General features: G+C 37.6%; 1 protein-coding gene across 2 annotated transcripts in view; it reads left to right on the top strand.

The window, feature by feature from the left end:
* Positions 1-23,471, top strand: part of PCSK5 (proprotein convertase subtilisin/kexin type 5) — a 422,934-nt gene that overhangs the window by 109,872 nt on the left and 289,591 nt on the right. The window lies entirely within an intron of this gene.

Here is a 23,471-nt window from a genome sequence, read left to right as displayed (position 1 = left end):
AGGCAAAATAGATGGAGGATAGCAAAACCATCTGTTCCAGCAACCTGATGTCCTGAAAAGAAATATTTTATTTTGAAGGGATGAAATTAACTCCACTGTGTCTATGAACAACAGCATATAATTATTTCCCCTAATGTGCCTACTTAAAAGGATTGTGCGATACTTGCCATTCTTTATTAATATGAAACATAAGGTAAAATAGGTGTAAGAACATTTTAATTGCAGAAGTTTGCTCAAGAAAATGAAAGATTAAAGAGATCCAGAAAATCAAACCTGATTCATTCCTGACAAGAGAAAGGGAATGTACAGTGAACAAATCATTTAAACTAGTTGTACGTGCGAATGAGCATTGAATTAGTTCTATCCTCCCAGGAATTAAGAACTAGGAGTTACTACATACTGTCCAATAATTGCATTAATTCACTGTGTAACAGAAGGGGAAATGAAGGAAAGCAAAAAGAATTGTAATTCACACAGAAAAAAGAGTAAATTGTTAATGATTTTATTCATTCAAAGGCATTTATTGAGCTCCTATGTATCAGACATAGTTCAACCTGCTGGGATACAAATATGAAAAGGTTATGTGCTCTGCTCACTAGCAGGTCATATTCACGCTGAGAAATAGCTAACTTGATTTAATGTCTCAGCAGTATAATACAGGCATGCACACAAGGTACTGTTAAATTTCTCCAAATATATTTGAGCATTGTGACCTTGAGCTATAGACTCTGGTTTGATTACATCAACCTCAGATTCCTAATGTGGGAATATGTTACACATGTTACATGTTAAAATTAAATGATGATAACGAGAGGATTTCATTGCCGCAAATTGACAAATGAATAGTTTCTATGCAATTATTTTTAAAATTACTCCCCATGGAACACTACCTCTAAGGCTTATTAATAGGCATTTCCAGTGGCTTAGGACATACTGATTTGAAAAAAAGTATAAAAAGGTTTCTTTACTGCAGGACTTCTCAGAGCCTTTATTATCCTAATACACTTTGTGAATTGACAAGAAGGGGATATAAGTAGGCAGTAGATGTTTGCCTAACTTATTTGACCACAGAATACCTTTTTCATGAAGCATTGTTTCAATGAAGATTGTTTGGATTGTAAGTGAACAGAAACTTCAGTCCAAACTGACAAAGGAAACGAAGAGTGGAGTGATAGGGAATTGATTGGCACATGATCTAGACAGGCATACTTTTCTCGATCCAGGAGCTAAAGCAGGACTTCAGGAATCCCATTCAGACTGCAGCTCAGTTGAGCTCTGATCTCTCCAGTTAGTTTCATTCTCAAACAGGCTTTCTGCTCATGTGACTCTCAGTAGTTCTTGATTTGAATCTAATAGAAAAAAACTGAGAGCCTTTGCCCTGGCATTCTGGGGAAAATTCCTGGGGAAGATGGTACACACCTTCCTTTCCAGCTCTCACTTCCTTGCCTGTTCTGTTCTGACCATCGGAGCTTCCTCTGTCAATGCAGATGCCTTTGAGACTTTGTGATTTAGAGGGAGAGAAGTGAATAAAAGGGAGCAGGAGTCTATAGAGAAACGTAAGGCTGGAGAAAGGAGTTTACCCTACCTTAAGAGAAATCTTTGGGCAAGGGTGGGCATTGTTGCTGGGTGTGTTCCATAGGCAGTGTGAAGGTAGCAGTTGATGAAAAGCTTCCTCCAAACAGCTTTCAAGAGAGCTGGCATGCCCACTCAGCAAGGGCAGTGCATGGTGTTGGCTGAGAGGGCACTGTGTGTGGTCTGCAGTCACTGGCTTGGCTTCTACGTCCTTCGCTGGTTGTGTTAGATCTGCTTGCCTCACCCTGGATCATTTTGTAATCTATCATTATGGCATAAACTCTATGCTCTGTGCCCTTTGGGGCTTTCCTTTTTGATACTTTTTTAAAGAGTATCCATGATGAGTTTTTTTTTTTCTGTTTTCCTCTTCACTGTCACGTTTTGATAAATGCGAAACCTATGTGAAAATTGAAAGAATAGTAGTATGAACACATATATCTCATTCACTGTTAACATTTTGTCACATTTTCTCTCTCTTTGTACACATATTACACACACACACAGTTTGTTGTTTTGTTGTTTTTTTTTTCTTTTTGCTCTTAACCATTTGAAAGTAAGCAGGCATAATGAAAATGCGCCTTCTAAAGATTTCAGGATGCAACTCTTAAGAACAATCTTCTCCTTTATAACCACAATGCCATTCTCATTTTTAAGAAATTTAACATATGATATTTTACCCAATATGCTGACCGTACTCAGATTTCCCCAATTATTCCAATAATTTTCTAATAGATTTATGCCTTTTGATCCAGAACCCAGTATCATGCATTTCCTTTAATTGTCCCATCTCTTGTCTCCTGTAATCCTGAAAAGTTCTCCTGCCTTTTTTTGGAGATAGTAGTGATGGTGGAGATGTTCAGTTTCATGCACTGAATTGAGATGATATCCTCTAGATTTCTTCCTTGCAAAGGTACAATTTGTATTTATAATTAATAAGAAATCTGAGGGGTGATATTTTGAGACTTGGGAATGCCTTAATACCTGTCAATCTTTTCCCAAGATTTTCACATATGTTTTAGTTTCTTGGTTGCTAAAGCAAATACCATGCAATGGGTTCACTTAAACAATGGGAATTTATTGGCTCATGGTTTTGAGGTTAGGAGAAGTCCAAAATAAAAATGATGCTTTCTCCCTGAAGACTGTAACATTCTGGGGCTTGCTGCTGGTGATTCTTGGTCCTTGGCTTTTCTGTTACTTGGCAATGCACGTGGAGGCCTTTCCTGGCTTCTCCGTTTTCTTCCAGGTTCCAATGATTTCTAGTTTCTCTCGCTTTCTCTTTTTCTGTGGCCTTCCCTACAAGGCCTTCAGGATTAAGATCCATCCTGACTGAGGTGGGCCACGCCTTAACTGAAGTAACCTCATCAAAAGTTCCTATTTAAGTGAGTTCACACCCACAGGAATGGATTGAGTTTAAGAACATGTTTTTCTGGAACACATAGCTCCAAGCCACCATAGCATCTCTTGATGATCCTTGCCTAAATCATCAGTGGTTGCAAGATAATGATTTTCTATTTCTCTAATTCCTGCTTCATGTACCAGGTGGCTTTCTTCAGTAGAAAAGAGCTTTCCCTTCTTCACTCTGCTTCCTATTTTGATATCCTGTGGCTCAGGGATTCTTTTTAAATGGAATGTATTATAATCCATTACTGACATTATTCTTTTTGGTTCTTGAATTGTCCCAAGTTTGATCAGTGGGAGACATTTCAAGTTGACTTTTATGTCCTTTTGAGACATCCCCACCAGTGTTTTAGAACTTTCTCCTTTATGGCACAATCAAATGATCACCTTGCATTTTTCTGTGCATTTAGACCTGAAAATAGCCATTTCTCCAAGTAGGTGGTTTCTTTTGTTGAGGAGTGATGTTCACAAATCAACATTCTGATGGTAAGGGTATCATTGGCTATAGGCCCTTTACCAGTGGACAAAGCTTGAATGAACTTTTTTTTCTGTATATCATCAATACAAATTAACCAATTTGTTTTTGTTCTGTAGAACAAATTTAGAACTTTCTCCTCCATCCTTATATATTTAATTTTATTAACTTACTTGCATTTTGGAATATGTAAAATATGATTCAAATTCATGGAATACTATATATACATTTTTTTCCATTTTGCTTTTTTCATTTAATATATTCTGGAAATCACTCCATATTAGTTCATAGAGGTCTTTATTGTTTTTTGCAACAATGTTGAGGTGGCAGTACCATAATTTATTTAACTAGATTCCTATGAATGAGCAGTTAGGTTAACAGTATTTTATTTTAGAAATAATGCTTCATGGAATAAACTTTTTAGGTATTTTGAATCATTTTAGGAGTTAGATTTTGCTTTGTGAGCCAATTTTTATGTTTTTTTTTTCATTTAATATAGGCTTAATCTCATTTACATTTGTAGATATAACCAATAAATTTAATCTCAATTCTGTAATATTATTTTATTTTATGTTATATATATTGTTTGTATTATATTATTTTTACTGTGTTTCACTATGGGTTCTGATGCTCTTTTTGTTTTGAAGGTTTGTATTATTATTCTAGTGCCCATTACAAATAACTTTTATATATCTTGTGTCCCTTTTTTCCTCACCCATGTTTCTGTATTTGGTTTGTCAGCTTTAAATGATATCCTTTGACTCCCACCTGTATAACAATTTGTAAGTTTATTCTATTCTACAATTTCTGTCTCTTTTCTCCTTCCATTTTATGTTCATTATTTCTACTTTGTGAAAACACATAATGTATACATACTGTTCCTCCACCCTTGTTCCCACCTTTGCTTTAACCCTAGATTTTCAAATTCAATATATTTCATGCTCATCATCAGTTCTTTTGCCAGTCATATCTTGGTTGGGTGATGCACATTCTCTACAAGCCTACTTAGAAAGAGCTTGTAAGTACACTATTCCCTGAGTTCCTAAGTGGACAAAATGTTTCTTGTAACCTTGATACTTATATACCTTGGCAGATATACTTATCTTGCAAGTGATTTGGTCTTTTCATCTAGAGGCCCATGGGATATTTTTCTTTGAAGTGTAGTGTAGAAAATTAGTTCTGTTCCATTGTTTTGTTTTTCTTATTCAGAGACATAGTTTGATGCATGTTGCATCTTCTTTGCCCATTTTCTTCATTAGTGACTTTATCATGAATACTTTTTACCTGTTCTTTATTTGGTTTTTGTTCTCTTTCCTATATTTATACCTCTCCTCAATATTCCTGATCATTTTTAGTTGAAACCATTCTCTCTTGGACATCTTGTGATTTATTTTTTATTTCTAATATAATGTAGTCTTCAGTTTATTTCCAGTGTTTAGTGAACTTTATTTTCACATCTGTTTTTTTCTGTCCATATTTCTTCTGAGTTTTAAAAAAAACATTTATTTGAGCTAGTTCTTATCTGCAGATTCAATTTAAGCGTATTTAATTTAGATTTGGGTGTTGTGTTATGGTTTTGTTTTGTTGCAGATTTAGGGGGAGAATTTTTATCAGCTGGAATATTTTGATTCTTCTTTTACATTTTCTTTTAGGATCTTTGGATCCTATAAGAATGCCTGCTGATTTCCATTCATTTGAAATGTTTTATTTTCTTAGACCATTCATAAAAGTTGTATGTAGAAAGAGGTGGGCATTGGGATGATTTATTAGATTCCATACATTAAAATTGCACTAGTAATTGGGTAGAGTAAGTTTCCTTTGTTTAGATCAATGACATCTTTTGAAGGGAGTGGGAGGCAGTAGATGGTCTTCTGATTTTGTGATTCTCTTTCTTTTCTAATTTTATCTCTTTCTTTTCTCCTTCTCCAGTGGGTAACCAGGGGTTGCCCCTTCCAAGTTGCCCCTCTTCCCCAGAAGTAGTGACTTCCTATGACTGCCACCTCTAGTCTTTCACACTTTTGAACTTTATTCAGGCCCCAAACTGTTCCCAATATTTCCCTACTGAAAACGGAGACTTTCTCCTTATTTGGTTATTCTATCTGCATTCCACCACTGCCAGCTTTCTGTTCCTTTTTTAGCTTTCTGTTCAGTCTCTGCCTAACTTTCTGCTCTGGAGTTGTCTCCAGAACTGGTTCTGCTGGATTAGAGTATTTTCCTACTCCCTATATGTAATTTGATGTCTGTTGTATTCTTTTTCCTAGTTATGATGTAGGTACATGTTATCAATATTTTTATATTTTCTCCTTGTTTGAAGGCTGCTTGGAGAGTTTAAGACTTAAGTGGCCTTCTTCAGTGGAAAACCTCAGTTTTGCTCTTCAGAACTTTCAGCTGATAGGACGAAGTTCACTCACATTATCAGAGGAAACCCTCTTACTTAAAGTCAGTTGATTGTAGATGCTAATCCTATCTACAAAATACCTTTGCAGCAACACCTAGGTCAGTATTTGATTATATAACTGGGTACTATAGTCTAGCCAAGTTGACATATAAAACTAACCATCATTCAACATTTTTCTCCACTTTGGGAATCCCTATCCTAAATCAAAGGTGAAAACACACCAGTGTCAGATGGGAGAATGTATTCGATCATGATTGTCTGTGAAGTATTTACATTAATTTTTCATGAAAACCTTGCTAATTTGGTAGGTAGAAAAGACAACAGACGCTTAGAAAATTATGTACTAAAATATGTGCATGGACCTGGTGAGTGTGGCTGTGGAAAGCTGCAATACTAGTGTTGGACTTTTAATTGTATTATTATTATTTTCATTAGTAAATGGAAAAAAAAGATGTGGCTGGATCACTGGAGCAATGTTCAGTTTATCCTGAAAATGCCATTATAACAGTTAGGTGTTGCTATACGTAAAGTTCAATGTCCTTGCCCTATAAATGAAGATGATCCACTAAGTATGGGCAGCAGCTTTTCTGAAATTTTATTTTTCCCTCACTAAAGAAATTCTGTAAGATGCTATTAAAGCAAATTGCTTGATTAGATTCTTGAAAGGATTCAACATTTTTTTATTAGTAAAAAAACATTGGTAATTATGCTTGCTAGAGTAGAAAAAATGGCTTTTCTTTCTTGCTCATTATATTCCAGGACCTGGAGAGAATCTCACCAGGTTGAAGAGGCAATCTTCTCTGTAGGTGCTTTTATTGAGTAGCTAATCAAATGTATCATGAAATCCTTCATCTTTTCTGAAACCCCTGCTACTGGACACAGTGGAGGAAGCTCTATTATTGACTTGTGCAAGCTGAGCAGTACCAATGTTTCATTTTCCTTGCGAACTAGTTTGCAGATTTTATACTAGCTTCCATCTTCAAGTGGACAATGAAAGCAAAGATGCCAGGTGGTATCAAACAATTATTTGTACTCAGTCTAGAAGGTGTGATATTAAAGCAATCTTTTTAGTAGCTATCTGAACTGATTTTGCTGATTGTCAGAGGTGAGATTGATTTTGCTTTCCACTGTAAGCAGACTTATTTTTCTGTGGATACATCACAGTAATAGCACATATCACACTCTTTATTGCTATGGTTTTTTTGTCTTAGGACATTCTTTGTTCTAAAATTTTTATTTGAAATATGAAAGTGTTTTTTGTTTTGTTCTTTAATTTTAAATGGTAATAGGTCTGGAACCTCAATTTTGCTCAAACTTGCTCTTCCAAGGCTGAGGTTTACTGCCTGTTGCCTATAAACACCTCTTTTTAAAGTGAAGTTTCTGTGCTCATTGAATAAAGGTCAGCTCAATAAGAGCAAAACTGTAAAGAACTCAAAGGAGGTATAAATTTAATAACACATTTACCATCATGTTATCCGATGCCTCTTTTCTTCTTTCCTTTAAAATTATTATCAGACTTTATAATTATATTGTTTTCTCATTTGTCTACTTATTTATTATCTATCCATTCTTACTTGAATGTAAATTTTGTGCAGGCCAGACCATGTATTTTCTCACTCTGTGATGTAGACTCAGCACCTAAAAGGCATTTAATAAATATTGATTGGAAAAATAAATAAATAAACAAGTGAAGGAATGAAATGTTCAACAGCAGATGTACAGTAACTATAATGTAACTGCCATTCATTTAGCTGTTAAGTGTTAAAGGGTAAAACCACTATACAAGAGATATATGTTTTCCTGTAGGACTAGCACATAACTCAATGGGGTAAATGCATGTAACTAAATTCTACACATAAAGTTGAAAATTCTCTAGCTGTTCAAATTTTGAATATATTTTTTACCTTGAATTTTAAATAGCTCTTATTCACCCTTAAAAAAGATACGGATCATATAATTGGATGGGGAATTTCCATAAATATGAGTATCTGTATTTTTAGAATAATGTATTTTAATGTAACATATGTATTGGGACCCACTTTCATTGCATCAAGCTCAATGAATACTTTGTATTTCAACTGAAGAGAGAAGCTAATCAGAGGCAAATTTCTAGGCCTCCTCTAACATCAGTTAGTCTTCCTTTTAGAATTTTCTGTGGTTAGAATTTCCCTAGCTAATTTAATGACCTTCTTAGGAACAAGGCCCAGATGACATGGAGGTGATGGACTGGCTGAAAGTCACTAGCTTTATATAGTTGAGTCCCTACTTTCAATTGGAGGCCTGAACTTCAAGAAGATGATACTGGAGTAAGAATCCATATGTGTGTATGTGTTTGTGTGGGTGCACACGTGCATGCACAGTAGATTTTTCCCTTATCATCAGTTTGTTCATTGAAAATTTCGTGGTTTTCACCTTGGTGAAACTAACCTAGAAGTTATCAGATCGCAAATATTCACAGGTTACTTATGTATGTCTCTCAATCTCTCTCTCTCACATACACACACACCCCATATACCCCCTTCAAGCAAGACAAAATATGAAAATGGCTCAGATACTCACTTCTGTGGGCATATTTTTAAATCCATTTCATTTTTTCATTCTGCTACAACATCGTAGGCTTCTAAGGGACCTTCCTGTTTTGTTAATGAATAACTAGGGTCCAGTGACAAAAGCTACAGCTCTCTTTAAGCAGATCCAGGGATAGAACCTAGGTTCTCTATCCAGGGATAGAACCAGACCAGTTGTATTGGTTTTGTTGTTGTTGTTGTTTAATTCAAATAACTATAGTTTCACCTAAAGTTGTTTTGTTACTTCTTGGTGTTCTAAAATGGCATAAATTACTTGACTGTAAATCACTTTAGATTTTATGGCTAAAATGGTCTATATAATTTCCCTCATACTGTGTGATTGCATTTAAAACCCAGTGTTTTTTACTTATTATCTTTTGACTATAATAGCTCATTTTTTTTTTTTATTTAAAAATTGTACCTGTGCATCAGAGTAACTTTTCTTTATCCTATGTATATTATTATTTGATTAAATATTCTCATGGCTTCAGAGTTGCTTGAGATAATGACAATATAAGCGAGGAATTTTGGGGGGAAATGTAGGAATTTTAAGTCAATCATACATGTTTTACATATATAACTGTTTTACCTTATGGCTCTGAAATTTTAAATTATATACATTAAATAAGGATTAGAAGAAATTGGGCATACCGCCTGTGCCAGTTTGAATGTATTATGTCCTCCAGAAAAAGCCATATTCTTTGATGCAATATTGTGGGGGCAGACATATTAGTGTTGATTAGATTGGAATCCAATGAATGTTTCCATGGAGATATGACCCATCCGACTGTAGGTGGTAACTCTGATTAGATAATTTCCTTGAAGGCATGGCCCTGCCCATTCAGCGTGGGCCTTGATTACTTTACTGGAGCACTATATAATCTCAGACAGAAGGAGCGAGCTTGCTACAGCCAAGAGGGACACTTTGAAGAATGCACAAGAGCTGAGAGAGGAGCTGCAACTTACACAGACATTTTGAAGACAGCCGTTGAAAGCAGCGATTTGCTTTGAGGGAGCTAGCCCAGAGTTTTCCCCAAGAAGCTGCAGCCTAGAGAGGAACATCCTGAGAGAGAGCCATTTTGAAACCAGAACTCCGGAGCAAGTGCCAGCCATGTGCCTTCCCAGCTAACAGAGGTTTTCCAGATGCCATTGGCCATCCTCCAGTGAAGGTACCCGATTGTTAATGCCTTACCTTGGACGCTTTATGGCCTTAAGTCTGTAACTGTGTAACCAAATAAACCCCATTTATAAAAGCCAATCCATTTCTGGTATTTTACTTAATGGCAGCATTAGCAAACCAGAACACTGCCCTTCTCTAGTTCCATCCGCTTGGGTCTGGGCTGGCCCTTGACTTACATGTAACTAATAGAATGCAATGGAAGAGATGCCTTGAGACTTCTGAGGGAAGATTGAAAGAAACCATCTAGTCCCCCACCCACCCTCAGTCTCTTTGAGCAGTCACTCTGGGAGAAGCCAGCCACCATATAGGCAGACTCCCGTGCTGTAAGGAAGCTGGAAGCCAATGGAACCTGAAAGGGAACAAAGACACCACCATATGTGTTGCCATGTGACAGAAAAGCCAAGGAACCTGAAAGATTGCAGGCCAGCCAGAAGGTAGGAAGCAAGCCTTCTAGTATCTGAAACCATGAGCCAATGAATTCTTGTTGTTAAACCAACCCTTTGCATGTTGTTTCAGCGGCTAGGAAACTAATACAAAGTGTGTCTGGTTTTGATGCCTTTTTTTTTTTAAACAACAGTTAGGGGAACCCACTGTTAATGTTTAAGATCAAAATTATGCTCCCCTGCATGTTAAGCTAAAATAGGTTAAACTTGTGTTAAGACATTTCAAGTGGTTCTTATTCTTTAACATGTGGAGGTCATATAATTGTTTGAATCACTTGAATCGTTCATTGCTAAATGGATTTGATCCTTTCCTCCTCTCCCATCCTCTGTGCCTAATTTGTGACTGGGTCTTGATTGAAAATGGTCTTTGGGAGTATCAATACATGAGAGTTTGAGGGGTTGACTTAGGGAATTTTAAGGGGCTTTTACTGTTCAGAAGTGCTGCAGAGCCCTGGAATGAGGTATTTGGGAGAAATTGGAAGGAAATTGCATGTATTTTTTATTTATTCGTTTGCATGTCTATTGAAAGGATGATTATGTTGTCAAAAACTGATTGCAGAATGTTTGAGGGCACGGGAGGATCTTGTATCAGTTGTATATCCCTGTTCTTTATATCATTTAAACTAAAAAATGAATTTTTTTCTCACCTGAAAAATAGCTACCTCTGCCATTATGCTTCATAAGAATAGTGCCAATTATGAAGTAAGTTACATGAAGATGATGTTAATAAAGTTATGTTCAATATTTGTTGCTAAAATTTCTACTCCCTGACCTTAAAAATCTCCAACATTGGAAAAAAATTGTTTTCCATCATTTTTTCTCAAAATTTCTTTTGCGACTTTGGAAAAATAAAAGTAGCACAGCAATTGAGCTCAGAATCCAGTTGGTTATGCTTATCCTACTCGTCTTAAACAAAGGAAAAAATCCGTCCTTTCTATTAGCTCCTCTCCCTGAGACCTCTGTGAAAAAGAGGAGGCAGTGTGGAGAATGCAGGGGTATTCGCCTACCCCACCTCGATGGTTGCTAAGATGACCACAGACATAGGGGACTGGTGGTTTGATGGGTTGAGCCCTCTACCACAGGTTTTACCCTTGGGAAGACGGTTGCTGCAAAGGAGAGGCTAGGCCTCCCTATGGTTGTGCCTAAGATCCTCCTCCCGAATGCCTCTTTGTTGCTCAGATGTGGCCCTGTCTCTCTAGCTAAGCCAACTTGAAAGGTGAAATCACTGCCCTCCCGCCTACGTGGGATCAGACACCCAGAGGAGTGAATCTCCCTGGCAACGTGGAATATGACTCCCGGGGAGGAATGTAGACCCAGCATTGTGGGGCGGAGAACATCTTCTGGACCAAAAGGGGGATGTGAAAGGAAATGAAATAAGCTTCAGTGGCAGAGAGATTCCAAAAGGAGCCAAGAGGTCACTCTGGTGGGCACTCTTACGCACACTTTAGACAACCCTTTTTAGGTTCCAAAGAATTGGGGTAGCTGGTGGTGGGTACCTGAAACTATCAAACTACAACCCAGAACCCATGAATCTCGAAGACAGTTGTATAAAAATGTAGCTTATGAGGGGTGACAGTGGGACTGGGAAAGCCATAAGGACCACACTCCACTTTGTCTAGTTTATGGATGGATGAGTAGAAAAATGGGGGAAACAAACAAACAAACAAACAGACAAAGGCACCCAGTGTTCTTTTTTATTTAATTGCTCTTTTTCACTTTATTATTCTTGTTATTTTTGTATGTGTAGTAATGAAGGTGTCAGGGATTGATTTAGGTGATGAATGTACAACTATGTAATGGTACTGTAAACAATCGAAAGTACGATTTGTTTTGTATGACTGCGTGGTATGTGAATATATCTCAATAAAATGAAGATAAAAAAAAAAAAGAAAAAAAAAAAAAAAGAGGAGGCAGGAGTTTCTGTGCAAGATTTATGCAGCGAAGAGACCAAGAGGGTGAAGTACTCTATGCAAGCAGAATTTTGTAAACAATGTAAACGAAGAAATTACATTTTAAAAAAGAATAAGGGTTGCTTCCTGCTAATGTTTCCCCAAATTATTACGTAATTAAGCTCAGTTGCTTCCAAAATTCATTCTCATAAACTCTGTTGGAGGAATTGTTTCTTTGTTTTTAGGTGCTTAAGGAAAATATTTTAATTGAGATCATCACTAAGGAAACACCAATTTACTAATTGTACAATATGCGGAAAGAGTAGTAGATTAAGAAATATTTGGTTATTGATTCATAGCTGGCCAGGAAGAAAGTCATTTGTTAAAACTGTGAGTTTTTCCTCAACTCATGGAAGAATTAACTGCATTGAGTCACAAACTGATAACCAGAGAAGAATTGAGAAGGGTTCCCTTCAATCATTGCCTGTATTATTCCAAAGGAAACATACCTCTGCACCTCTGAGCTCTTCTCTAGTCAGGAGAAATTTCCCACCAGGCCAGGAAGGGGATAACAGTCTCTACGATTCCTTGCTTCTGACTTCTGCTTTGAGTACTGAACATCAATAATGGAACATTAGGAGAACCAGTACCCCAAACGAAGGTCTTTTTCTCTTCTTATATAGTACCCTGCGAAGGGTTCAATCCCTGCCTCTGATCTTTTCTTGGACATTTTCATTTTGAAGTTAAATAAGCAGGTGCCCTTTTGTGTACCAAGGTGTGGAAGACAAAACTTTCTAGATATTGTTTGAACTTCTCTGTTATCTGCAGTGCCTGTCTTGACTATGTAAATTGTCTTCTGCGTTTTATCTCAGAATTCACTTCTGCCTTCTCTTTTAATACTCCCTCTAAAAGAACAGCAGTTCACTAATGATTGAGGATTTTTGCTATAAATTCTAGTGGTTATGACGATATATAACACAGACTTAATTACCAAAAGTAGCTTGTAATTTCGTTAGGAAGATAAAAGATATAATCAGAGATTTTTGATATGATGAGTGCTTGTTGGGGTGAGCAGAAACACACAGGACTTCCTATGAGAGGAATTTTCCCATGAATGTATAGGGATCTTACAATTTGCTTTAGGATCACATACTTGACATATTTTGCTGTCCTTACTCTTGACTGCACTTCCTCCAGTTATAGAGCCAACTTTTCTCTTCTGGGTAAGCCGGTCCCACTTGCACAGATTTTCTCCCACCTTTCTGGTTTGGATTACTTCCCTCAGACTAATAACCTTGTATGCTACTTAGCTGTTGCTATATAACAGATCACCCCCAAAGCTTGGTGGCTTAAAATGACAACTATTCATTAAGCTTATGATTCTTCATGCTGGCAATGTGGGCTGATCCAGCTTAATAGTTCTGGTTTCATCTGTGGTCTGGCTTCTGGGTCAGCTGGGAGTTAACTAGTCAAGGATGGTTTTGGCTGAGACAGTGTATAGCTGCTCCATGTGGTCTCTCATTCTGCGGCTATCCTGTTAGCTTGGGCTCCTTCACATGGAAACCAGGAAGGATTCAAAAATGAAGGACATGGAAGACTTGGACCTGGGACACTGTCACTTTGGTTGCATTCTGTTGGCCAAAGCAAGTCACAAGGCCAGCCCAGACTCAAAGGATGAGGATATAGCTCCACTGTTTGGTGGGAGGTTTGCAAAGACTATAGGTACAGGGAAAGGTGAAGAATTGTGCCTATTTTTGCAATCAGTCACATCTGATAATCACCCTTAATTTGCTGAGTCCCTTGAATTACTTTCTATGTGCTGCCCTTATGGATTTCTTCACTTTGGGGCCATCAATGGCACCATCCAGGGTAGGTTCATTGCCAGATTGTGGAGGAACTTGAAGGGCATGATGTTAACGTTTTATAGCCATTAAAAACATTTGAAGTAGGGATTAGAGTGAAGCAAAAATTTTAGGAAAGATCCAATTGTGGGTCTGTACAGAAAGAAATTTTAGATCAAGATATCCAATTGCTACAAGCCACTCCTGTTTGGATGTCCTAAAGACATCTCAATTTCTGTATTTCAAAAATTAAACTCGACATCTTCATTCTCTAACCAAATTTTCTCTTCATAAGAGACCTTACCTTTTACCATGTAGTCCAAGCCAGACACTAAATCATCATTCTTAAGTCCTTCCTCTCCTTCACTCCTTCCTCCCCTTCACTCCAATCATTCATTGCCATTGCCAGCAAATATGTAGAATGCCTACTATGTATCAAATTCTGTAGTTCCCACTAATCTAGGCCACTATCATCTCTCCTCTTTGTCACTGGAGCAGTTCTGTTGATTAATTATCTTCATGCTTTCCTTCATGATCTGTAGGACTGACAGAGACTTTTTAAAACTCAAAATCTGTTCACTCATTCATTTGGAGCATCTACTTTGTGTCAGACATTGTGGATTCAGAAATAAATAAAGCAAACTGACTGCCTTCATGGGGTTTACAATCTAATGAGAGAGGCATACAATAAAGAGGCATACAATTGGTGTATAATGTATAGTGATGAGTACTATGAAAAAAAGTAAAACAGAGCAAGGGGTAGAGAGTGACAGGGAATGCGATTTCAAATTGGTTGATTAGAAACAGCCTCTCTTGGGTGCTTAAAAGCATTAAGAGAGGGATCCATGTGGATATCTGAGGAAGAGCATTCTAGGCTGAGAGAATAATAACAAGTATCAATGTCTTGAGATGGGAATGGAGTCATAATGGTAAAGAAGCAGTCTTGTGGCTAGCATAGTTATAATGGAATAAGGATAAGAAAGATGGTGAAGAGGTCAGGGAGATGGCTTCACATCAGGTCATGAAACACCATGTGGGCCATGGAAAAGACTTCGAATATTATTGTAAGTGCTAAAGAAAGCCATTGGAGCTTAGGAATTATTGGGGATATTTGTTCCGAATAAAATCTTTGACTACTGAGTGGAAAATAGACTGTAGGGAATAAGAGATGATAGTGCCTTGATGAGTGTGTAGCAGTGAAGATAGCGAGAAAAGGTCAGTTTCAAGAGATATTTTGAAAGAGTCGTTGATACATGAGAGAAGGAGAGGGGCTGTAAGGTGCCATTTACTGGCATAGGGATGATGAAGAATCATGGGCATGAGGGACCCTGGTTAAATTTGAGATGCATTTTAAACATTCAAACATGTCAATCTCTCTTAAAATCCTTCAATTATTTTACAGTAAATTATGGCAAAGTTCAGACTTTTTAAAACATGGCTTATGAGATCATTTATGTTCTAACCTCTGTTTATCTTTCTAGTCTTATCTCTTTCCATTTTTCTCACCTGACATATCATCTTCCTCATCCTGTTTCTTCCAAAACCCCTGAACTTCCATCAGGTCCTTTACCACTGTAGTTCCCACTGTTCCCACTAATCTAGGCCACTATCATATCTCCTCTTTGTCATTGGAGCAGTCTCTTGAGTATTGATCTTCATGATTTTTTTTTTAACTCTGGATACAGACTTAGATTTAAGGAACTCAGAATGCAAATAACATGAAGTTTTTCCAATTTCAAAACCTCAATAATGGTTGTTGTTGTAAGGTTCATATATATATGCTTGTAAACACACAACAGCAGCTTTCTGTGCTTTCATGTCTTGTATACTTTTTGCATTTTCCTTGAATCTTTCTAAGCTGTCTCTCTTTGCCCATTCTATATCCTTTACTGAGAATACACAAATCCTCTTCATCCCCTTCGGCACATAGTTGACTAATATTTGGTGGCTCAGTTTAAATATCATTTTCTTTAGAGAGCATTCTCAGCAACCCCCTCACTTCCCTTTGACTAGGTTCTGTGTTCCCACAATAGCCTGATCAGCCCCTGTTATAATACCTAATATGTGTTTTTGTAATTATTTGTTTGCTTTCACACAGGCAAGACTTCAGTGTCTTGAGGATAGAGACAATGTCATGGCTGGGTGAGTGACTGGAATATAGTAAGCAGATGATAAATATTTTATTCCGTTTATTCCATTTTTGAATGAGAGGCAGATAGACTAGAAGCAAAACAATAGAAAGACTAAAAGCAGTAGGTCAGAGGCTGAATTTCAAGGTAGCTGAAAATTGAAGGAGATATGGAATGACCAGTGGACTAATTTTAGGAACAAGGGAGAAAGAGGCAATGGTTTCAGGCCAAGTTTCCAAAATCTGACTCAGTTTTTGAACCTTTGGACCATTTGAGAATGGTGTGAACCCTGGCAGGTGCAGCTGGGCTAAAAAAATGCAAAAAGTAAGCTTAGTCTTAGTACTATAGAAATGCCCAGGAAGTTTTGGAGACCCTAGTTACCCCTTAGCACCAAGACCAGGTAATATAGCTGAAACCACTTCTCCAAACACTAAGATAAGACATGTAGAGAGTCTAAAAAGGTGACGAAAGATAGGATTGCTGGTTTATTAGTTTTGCTTTAGGTATATTTTTTAGACTGAACTTTTCTTATTCAAAATGGGTTAGATTTAGAAAGAGTCAAAGAGGATTACAAAGTGTACAATGAGATAAATGTTGCCTATTTACCAAAGCCACAGGCAATCCAATTATTCTTTGGCTGCTCTGCCTCAGTTTCCTGATCTTTGTTTGCCCCCATATATAGGCTACTTTTATATAACAGTTGTTCTTCTCCAAATCCATTACTTTCTGATCTTTTCCTTAATATTATGTGGGACAACCTTAAAGTTTTATAACTGAGAAATGATCCTCTGTCAAAACTAAATTACAGTTTATATGAACCACGGTTCTAGCAGAGTTGGTATGCTGGTAGAAGCTTCTGGAGTAAAATAGGGTGGTTCATAGGAGGCCAAGACGTGTGACCAATGTACAAAGGCAACTGGACCCTGGTCTTTCCTCCTCTATCTCTCACCCCAGTCTCCAGCCTAGAGCTCAGACCTGCAGCCCCAAATGCAAAAGAGTATTCTTAAAATGAATTTCCCTTTCACTTTTCCCTCCATACAATGAAAAAAACCATCATTTCATTAGCTTATCCATCTCTCCTTTTTGTAAAACCAAGTCTTCTTCCCTAAACTATTAGGCACACTGATGCCTCCAATCAATGTGCTATCAACTCCATCGTGATCATCATAATAGCAGCCATTTGTTAACATACTTTATCTTCTTTAACTTTGATAGCAACCTTCTGTTCAAGCTACAGATGAGGTTTTAAGAAGTAAGGTAACTTGTCAAAGTCATACAGCTGGGAAGTAGCAGAGGTGGAATTCAAACTCTCCCCTACCTGATTCCCCTAGCGAGTGTCCTTAGCTGCTATGCTAGATTTGGTGTTTTTGAAACATATTGGCGTTGTTGGTGTTTTTGGTTTCCTTTGGCTACTGAAAGCAGATACCATAAATGGGTTAGCTTTTAACAAAGAAATTTATGAGCTTACAAGCTTACAGTTTTGAGGCCGTGAAAATGTCCAAATCGAGGCATCACCAAGATGATGCTTTCGTCCTGAAGACCAGCTGTCTATGATCCTGGACTCCTTTGTCTCATGGCAAGGCACATGGCAGCCTCTGCTGTCCCTCCCTTCTCTTCCAGGGTTCATTGATGTCAGTTTCTTGCTTCCCTGTCTTTCTCTCTCCTTGTCTGAATTTCATTCTCTTATAAAGGAATACCAGTAATAGGATTAAGTGCCATCCTGAATGAGGTGGGTCATACCTTAACTTAAGGAACCTCATCCAAAGGTCCTGTTTACCCCCACAGGAATGGATTAACTCTAAGAATATACTTTTCTGGAGTACATACAGCTTCAAATCACCACACTTGGAATGTCTGGATAATTCACAAATTGAATAATCATTCCTGTATAATTGGACATTGGATGTATTTGGCCAGGGCATTTTATTTTCTGTTAAAAAAAGGGATTTGAAGTCCATCAAACTGGCCATAAATGTAGTAGTCAACATCTTAGAACATACCCAAATTAATTTAGATTTTCAAAAATCTATGAAGGTATCTTCAGTTTCAGAGGCACAGAATTTCTACTTCATACTTCCTAAAGAGAACCCATCAGCTTATGACCTTCCTTACAAAAGCCCAAAGTCCAATTTATTTTGGTAGCCTGGAAAATGAAAGGCTAAAGAAGGCCTGTGACCCTGGGCTTTAAGACTCTATAAATGTTTTACTCTGTAAGTTTATTTTTTCAGAAACTTGAGGCCTCCAGATTCATCCATGCCAGATGAGCCCTGAAACCCAGAGGTACCCGTCTCTCCAAGAACATCAACTGGTTTCATTCCTCTACCCCATAAGGTTGACACCCTTTCCAGCATGAAGTTGTTAAATTGTCATTGCCCAGATATCTCTGACGATTGAGAGAATGATTAAATGAGAAATTAGGATTTAACAAATGATTATGACTGCTGACTCATTACACAGATATTTCTTTTTAGTTTCTAGTGTATCAGAATAGCCAGAAGGAAACACCTGAAATTGCTGAACTAAATGTAATCCATTGTAGCCTTGATCTTTGATAATGCTTGTATAACTAGCTTTTATCATGTAACCATGTGACTGACACTCCTTTTATCCAGTATATGAGTAATAGAATAAAGACGTGTGAAAAAAAATAATAGGTCAGGAATATGGGGAAAAATATCCCTACATAAACTATGGACAATAGTTATAATATTACTTAAATAATCTTTCATCAGTTGTAGCAAATATAACTTAAAAAAATAGTAGAATTATAAAAAAAAGTGTTATCATCTACTGTAACAAATTTTCCACACCAATGCAAGTGTGGTGGTGGGGTGGTGTATGGGAATCCTGTATTTTATGCATGATTATTCTGTAAACCCACAACTTCTCTAATAGCAAATTAAAAAAATAAATTAAAAAATTAAAAAAAAAAACCTGTGGCTCTTCTCCAAATAAATGCAAATAGAGTATAAAACTATTGTCTAGAATTGCAAACAGGAGAACTGAGCCCAGGTACTTTCCAATAGTTACCAAGAACTGGGAAGCGGCTTAATATCCATTGGAAGGGATGACTTCATCAGAAATGGAGCAAGACTAATAATAACAATGGGGTAGGCTTTCCAGTGCCTCTGACAGCCTATGAGAGCTGACTATTATACATTCAGGAATTTTCAGGCCATCATTGCAGTTTAAATCTGGCCATGATACGAGTATATACACCATGGAAACTAGCAGATGCTACAAATAAGGGCTTTCTTTTTTTAAGACCTGATTTAATAACACACCTTTGACTCTTTCCTAAAGAAGTAAACTCTCTGTCATTTAAATTATTCAAGTAGAAACTTGGTGATCTTCTAAGAAACATGTTTGAATTTGGAATTAATGATGTGAGTCAAAACTAGGTCTTATCCAACTGCATTCCACTTTATCACTTGAATGCTCTGAAAGCCAATTTGATTTCTGTTATTCAAATGTCTTTACTCTTGCTACCTTCTGTTCTCCAATATCCACTACTTATCTACTCTTTATCTGAATTTGCATGTGTTTTGCCCTGCCATCAGTCCTTTTTGTTTTAACTTTTTAAAGAAGGGTTTCCATTGCCCTGTCTCTTGTGTCAGACTGCTTGAGTTTGGATCTTAATTCCACCCTTGACAAGCTGTTTGACCTCTGGCAGATTACTGAGGCTGACGAAGTCTCCTTTTCTGTGTTTCTGGAAAGTAGATGATAAAAGTACCACCCTCAAATGGTTTTTCTGAGTCTTAAATGGAGCAAATCCATGTAATATGATTGGTACAATGCCTGGCCATGTTAAATGCCTAATAGATGATAGTTGTATTTCCACTGAAGGAAAGATCAACTCTATTTTTCTTTTTCAATTTCTTGCAACTCTTAAACTCTAGATTTTATGGAGAATTTCAGATATATATATGCACTTCACTAAGTTGACTATTCATGTTTATGAATTTATCTGTAAAACAGATTTTTGCATATTTAATTCTGGTTTCTTATTAGTAATGTATAGTCAGAGATGCATTCTTTGGGACACTGTATCAATAATAGTGAAGAACAAATATTTTCAATATTAGCAGACTATTGGCAGTACATATATCAGCAATTCATTAGCGACACTATGAACTTAGAGAAGTTAGAAAAGAATGATATTGAAGGTTCTTTTCCTCCAGTCTGAAGAAAATGATGGCAAAGACAGAACAAAAGTGTTTATTTTGGATATAAACTGTTTTTTCATTGGGCAAACACTGTGATATGTTTAAGAAGATACAAAAGGAGTGGACACACCCCAGAATGGTTTTATAAGCAGAACAGCTCATAACCCTGGTATGGAAAAGGCTATTTCTAGAGCTCACAGAACAGTCTCTTTAAAATTTGATTCCTAAAAGGAATAAAAACTTTTATGGATAAGAGAGGAGGAGACCTTGGTGGCAACCTTTGTTTCTGCAGGATATTTTCTGCTTTGTGTATCCAGTGTTGTTTCTAAATACTTAGTCATCTCTGTTAGACCATCACTGACGTACAGTACATTATTCAGAACTGAAGGTACATACGCTTATTGTAAATTTTTTCTTGCATATAATGTGCACATATATGGCTTTCATCAGCTTCACATATGCTGGAAGTTTCTGACTAGCCCTTTTTGTGAACATCAGGCTACAGACTACACTTGGAGTAACACAGTTCCAGGCACTTCTCTTTAGTTCTAGTTCTGGCCGAGATCTTCTCGACATGGTTGACTCTGCAAGAGGGAGTTATGGCTAATACATGTTCCTTTTGCCTTTGGGTGCCACTGTAGCATGGAATTCTTTCAAGTAAATTGGGCCCAGTTTAAAGACCATTCCTTAAAGACCAGGCAGTTAAGGAAATGATAAACTTGTTCTCATCCTTGGTCAGCTTTGACTGGCACCAGTATTTCCCATGGTCTTGGCTTTCTGGGTGTCCTGGGTATATGAAACATCTGTATTAGAAACATGTATGGAAGCCTGGACCAACTTAAAATATGTGTTAAAAATGTAATTTTCGCGTTCAGGATTTAGGATCCTAATTTAAGGTTTTTTGTCCTTATTACTCATTTGCAAGAAACACCCTGGGCTCTGATTAACTCATAAATTTTTTCCCCTTTGCCTGGCTACTCGCTATATTAGATTACCCAAAAAATGGATCAACTGAATATTTCCTCTCGTTTGCCTCTGACCGACACCAGGGTGGTGAGTGAAAAGGAAAAAAGAAAAAAGGCAGTACAGGAATATTTAATGTAAGTCAGATTCAACAGAAGCAAAGGTAGAGTAAGAAAACCTAATTGCTCCAGCACACATGTTTTCCATAGATGGCTGGTTTTCTTCCATTTTCGTAATTACAATTTCAGGCAGCATCCCTCTGCTCCAGGATGGTTATCCCATTTGTGGCTTACCCATTTCCTGTGCATTTCCTTCCTTCGGCCCACCTCTTGGCCACATGAACATTACTTCATGTCACAATTGATACCACAGGTGGCCAGAGCAGATTTTGAAAAGAAAATGAAATGGAAACCTGTCAAGGTTGTTCTGTGTTAAATAAAATATTTGGTGAGGAGAGGCCTGAACTCTTGGCCAGAACGAGGCTTCTGAAGAAGGTAGGTATTTTCAGAAATCGACGCTTTCTTTCATTGAAGTCTCAGCTAATCAGGCGTTAGCTGCCTAAATAGCTCTGAGAAGGTCTGCATAATATAAATATCTCTGAAAGGGTAAACACAATGGCAGTTTTGAACTTGAAAATAAAGTTGAGAATATGCCCTCAATTCTGATATGTAATTAATCAGCCAATATTAACTGAAATCCCAGTTTATGCTTAGTTTAATGCATGGTCTTCTAGGGGCTTAAAATTAAGGAGACAAAAATAACACACAGGATTCAACAATGAACAATTTGACTGAGTGTATGTTAAAGCATTGTATTGTGTAGAACAGAATATGTGTGTGTGCCCCCAAGTTCAGGGAAGGGAAAGAGATGCGTAGCCTGAAGAACTCCAGAAGGCTTTTAGGGAGGAGGTAGGATCTGGGATGTGCCTGGAAACTAAAGAGGTGGGGGTGCAGGTGGGGGTGGAACTTGGACCAGAAGACAGGAAGATGTGTGTAAGTGCAGGGCCTCTAGTGTCAGGAAGGTGGGAAGAAGATGGAAATGTTCATGAGAATATATAAGCCCCTACTCTGAATGAGAGTGGCATTGTCTCTGATGAAAAATGGGTATCCCCTTTCTTAAAATGAATCCCCAAAGCTACTCAAATGTATTTATGACATTCGACAAAAGGCAATCTCATTTGGGGAATGAATTAATTAACAAATAAAATTAACATAGGAGGGAGTGGGGGTATCTGTGACAATTTGGCATTTGATTTTGAGGGTTTGGAAAGAAATGAGCTTCTGTTTACTTTGTACTTAGAATAAAAGCCAAGTCGTGACCTACAAAGCCCTACATGAACTGCCCTTGAAGAAGTTGCCTTCTGTGCCCTTCTCTTTCGTATTCACTAAGCTCTAGCAACGTGGACCTTCTTTCTCTTTCTTCAGTGTGTTAAGCTCTTCCTGCCTCACAGTCTTTGCAATGGCTGTTCCCTCTATGAGGACACTTGTCCAGGCTCTTGGACAGACCAGCTCTTTTACATCAGTCATATCTCAGTTCACATTTCACTTTCTCAGAAACTGGAGTCTTTTTCTCAACATCCCACCTAAAGAATTCACCATCACATCACCCTCTTTAATTCCTTCAAAACACAAGGAACCCTCTGAATAGTCTAGTTTGTTTGTCTGTGTGTGTGTTACCTGTGTCTCTCTCCCTAGAGGGATCTTGAGGGCAGAGCACCCCAATGGCCCCTTCCACCACTATACCCCAGCATATAGTAGGCACTCAATAAAGTATGTGCTAAATGAGTCAATGGCAGTGGAGTCTCTATTATGAGGAAAAGCTTTGCATTCTCTTCCCTTCCCAAAATGCTAAACTGTAACAAAGCAGGGAGAAAATAGTGCATGGTGAAAGACCTGGGGTGGTGAGTGTTTCTACGACACTGCTTTTCTGCACATCTCTTTTCCTTTGTTCTTTTTCTGAGTCATAAGAATCTGGGAAGCAGTACCACTTAGAAGCGTATTTCAAAGAGATGGACTTTAAAGGAACAATTGTGTGGTTTGGATGAGTGCTAGTAAATTCTGTCAGGAAATGCTGCTGTTTTAATTCATTTCTCAATATGTTTATATGTTGTAGGTTTTGTGGAATGAAATGACTACATACAATGAGCTAAGGTTCGATGTTTCTGCATCCTGCAGCACATTCTCCTGTGTGTGTCACCTTTCTGTGCTTTGTGCCATTCTTCATCCCTCCCCATGATAGCCCTCAATGAGTCTGTCTGTTCCTCACAAATTAGGTAGAGCAGCCATTGTTCAATTATCACAAGAAGTTTGGAGAACCTGCTGTTTTCCGTCATTCATGGGTTTCTCACCTTTGGTTAACTCTGAGAAAGCTGCCTGGGTTGATTCTCGTGTGTAGCTGGATTCGCTTCTGCGTACCTGGTTAAAAAATCATGGTTTGGATTTATAAATGAA

This window comes from Choloepus didactylus, chromosome 10 (assembly GCF_015220235.1).
Source record: "Choloepus didactylus isolate mChoDid1 chromosome 10, mChoDid1.pri, whole genome shotgun sequence".
Taxonomy (NCBI): Eukaryota; Metazoa; Chordata; class Mammalia; order Pilosa; family Megalonychidae; genus Choloepus; species Choloepus didactylus.
This window is presented reverse-complemented; position numbering and strand designations above follow the sequence as displayed.